Here is a 4,037-nt window from a genome sequence, read left to right as displayed (position 1 = left end):
GGCAATTTATTTATAAAAAATATAGAGACAAAACATGCATACAATTCATATAATATAAGTCGTTTCTGAGCAATAGCAATACATTCCGCGTGAATCATTCATACAAATTCAGTTAAAATAATGTTGAGATAAATGGGGCCAACTGACGACGCGTTTGACGTAGCACAAATCATATGGGCCGCTAGGCTAAAAGCAACAGCAAGAAAGAAAGAAATTACAATTACAATTACAAATACCATTACCGTTACAACGCGGCTTGACAAGAAGTGTCCTAAGCCATCGTGGCGTGCCCATATACAACCACAGAAAAACAATATTACATAAGCTACAGGTAGTACTCGGCGTGAGCAAAAGAAACTAAGGCAAAGAACTAAATCAAGCAATGACCTAAAGGGTCCAAGATGGCTTACAAACATTACAACTCATGGCAAACAAGCAAAGATGAAAGCGCGGCCACAACGCGCAAGCAAGAATAAGAGAACATACTAATTACAGAAAATTACAGAAGCTAAGTTTCACAGCCGAGTACATACCAACGCGACGCCAGCCCCAAGTGACAGCCTTCGAGTCAGATGACCCATAGACTGCGGCAAATATCCTGGGTGCCGAGGTTATATAGGCCGGGAACAATACACGTCAGAGTGCTCTGGTGGCGCGGCGGGGAAGGAATGAAGAGGGGGGATAGAAAGGGGAGGTTGAAGAGGAAGGGGGAAAGGCGGAGAGGGGAGTGGAAAGGAGGGGAAGGAATGCTAAGCAGTTCCCGCACTGCTTCAAAATATAGTTATGTAGGTACCAGTTAAGCTGCAGTTCTGCATAAGCGGCACTTCTGTGGTAAAATTAAAAAAGAAATTACAAAATGCATTTTTCTACTTCATGGTATGTTTTGGAATCATTGTCTAAGAAGGTGTTGCAGTACATATTTCAAATACTTTTTTTTTTTTACCAATTGTTTAAATTTTAATGAGTGATAAGGTTATGTTACACATTGCAAATACTGTGATATTGTGAGAATGATCTATTAGGTTGCCATCGTTCGGGTTCTCGTGTTGGAGTCCGGGCGTGGTTCCTAGCGGGGAGGCTGGTTTTTTATTGAAAGTGTATCCGGGAGGGCGCCAGGCTAGCTCTGTTTCTAACCAAAAGTTGGATCGTTGGGTGCGAATGCCCCTGCGTGGCCCGCTAGGACTGTCGGCGGTGGTTGCGGTTTTAGGGATCCCTGGCTACTAACACGTTACAGGCCCTGTGCAGCATAACACGCTAATTCCTGGCTGGGTTAGGGAGGCTCACACAATAACACAAACGGATTCGGTTTTGTACTGTCGGTAACATGTCGTGCACGAAGTGTGCGAAGTGGACGTTTCATTGATTCGAACATATACAGTTGCAGTTTACATTACATGATGCACATTGAATTACCCTACTAAAGTATATTAATTTAATACTGGGCGTTCTGATGCGCCGTCACTAATCTTAAACCCTCACGCCAGTCGAGGTTAAGGGGGAGATCGATTGGAGGCAGCCAATCCCGAAAATTGCAAAAGCGGCGGTACCCAGACCACCTATGTGGACCGCGGTTCGCAGTTAAATTAATTACAAGTCCTATGCGTCGTTGTTGCCGGTGCCTGTGCACTCGACTATTATCCAAAAGTCATTGCTGGCGGGAGTCGGCCTGTGCCGTATACTGAACTGCCCCGTATAATGCTTTGTGCGGGGAGTTTATATTTAAGTGGCTGGGTTAGGCCCTACACAGTAAAAAGGACCGGGTATGCTCGGGGAGTTTAAGCAACGAAAAGGATTTGAATTAATGACTATATAGTTACCAGTAGTGAATTTCAGTGGAGACAAAGGATGAAGACTTCCCGTGGGACGCATGTCCGCCCCGGTCCGCGAGTTGCTCGGTACTGTTGTTTGCCCTTGGCGCGTGGGGAGGCCTCAGCGTTCTCTTGCGCCAAAGTTTCTAAAGTTCTGTTATTCGGAAATTATTTAATTAACAAGAGATTGAAAGTGGCTCTAAATTCATACATTAAATAATAAAGATTAACCTAATTTGCAGATACTCTCTAAGAATTAGATTTAACAAGTTTACATAAATTAAGTTTGAATAATCCGAGTCACACCAGAGACTGTTCGTCACTTGTTGACTGCTCCAGTGGCGAGTTATACACGAAAAACGGGGAGGTCACAATTACGTTAAACAATACTGTAATTAATTTAGGCTGAAGGCCGCAAGGGAGACACACAAATGTATTCATGTAATTGCACACGTGAGTGACCCGGGCACTCCTACGTCGCACTTTCCTTGGGCGGGGTCTTTAATAAAAAGTGGCATTACTATTAATTTGTGTCTGATTTATAATGAACTGGGGTCGAGGTGGCTGATTAATTAGGGCATGGTCCTTGATTCTACCTGTTGCTCCGGTGCTCGCCTGACTCGGGTGGGCCATGGCTAGGGGTGTATTCCGTTAGCGGGGTCGAATACTGGTGGTTGCAGGTCGGGCTTTGGGGTGGCCTTCGGTCGGACGATATCATGGTTAGTTTAGATACAATAAAACTACTTTAGAATAGTGTGGATTGTTAGTTGAATTAGGTTAGCGACATTCTAAATACTTTGAAACAGTGTGGATAGTTCATTAGGTTATGTTAGCTACAGTAAAATACTGCAAAATCTTTTGAAATTGAGGTAGGAATCACTAAATCAATATGTACCTAACTAGCCATTTACACAGTTTTATGATATTGTGCAATTTTTACACTCAACCTACGACTTGTTAAAATGATCTAATACTGGTAAAGTACAAGAAAAAAAAATTAACATTAAAAAACTATTTAAAAATATGCCATGAAGTAAAAAAGAAAATGTATTTTTGAATTTTTTTTTAATATGTTGGGAAAATAATTATTTGTGCTAGTATAACCACCTAAGTTATCTGGGGAAAAAATTGCGACCTTCTAACCGCGAACACGATCTTGCTACTGGAGTAAGGTTTTAAAAAAAAAAAAAAAAAAAAAAAAAAAACATTAGTCAACTAACAATTTTATTTTACAAATTTTCCAAAAAAAAATAGTAAATACATTTTCGAGATAGCATCGTCAAAAAGTATAATCATGAAATTTTAGCTTAAAGTGAATAATTAAATTTAATTATTAATTATCACCAACAAACACAACACACCGTTTGGCTGTATAGGAGCGAATACGACTATTGGGACTAAGGGCGCGGTTACACGGGACCCTGAACTACTTCAGGTGAACATGTTTAAGTAAACACGTTTACAAACGCGAAAGTGTACGGTTACACGGTAGTTGCTGAAAAGTGTGTTTAGCTCTAAAACCGATTGTCTACTGTCAACGAATGACTGTGTTGTTGTTCTCTATTTGTGTAATTTTATCCAGAAAACGCGGGATTTTCTCACTTGTTTATACAGCATTATCAGCAGAAATGGAATGTGTTTTCATATTGCTCAATATTTTTTTTACAAATCGGGAATTCTAACAGCATGCACAGTAAAATTTTTAAACTTATTTTTTATTATTTTTTGAGCGAGAGTACCTATCTCAGTTTTAAGAAAATGAAGGTCAGGATCAATTGATATATATATATATATATATATATATATATATATATATATATATATATATATATATATATATATATATAAAAATTATCTGTTGATTTTTTTTTGTTGCATTCGGTAAACTATTACTCGAACTTGTGCCAGAAACACTTTCCATCTTGAATTTATGCAAAAGACTGTTTATATTCTAAACAGCCAATCAGAGGCTAATGTAGAAGATATGTCGATCTGAACTACTTTGCCAACCTGTTTAAGTTAAATGAGAAATGGCCTCAAACGAAACATGTTCAGACTGTGTGTAACCGCACTCAACAGCTGAACATGTTCACCTGAAGTAGTTCAGACTCCCGTGTAACCGCGCCCTAATTTAATCGAATGATTTTCAAATTAGCCGCGACTAACAACACCTTTGTACTTTCGATTTAGTCGATAGTTATTTTTCGACTGGGTTCACACCGTAGGCCA

This window comes from Bacillus rossius, chromosome 2 (genome assembly GCF_032445375.1).
Source record: "Bacillus rossius redtenbacheri isolate Brsri chromosome 2, Brsri_v3, whole genome shotgun sequence".
NCBI classification, from domain to species: domain Eukaryota; kingdom Metazoa; phylum Arthropoda; class Insecta; order Phasmatodea; family Bacillidae; genus Bacillus; species Bacillus rossius.
This window is presented reverse-complemented; position numbering follows the sequence as displayed.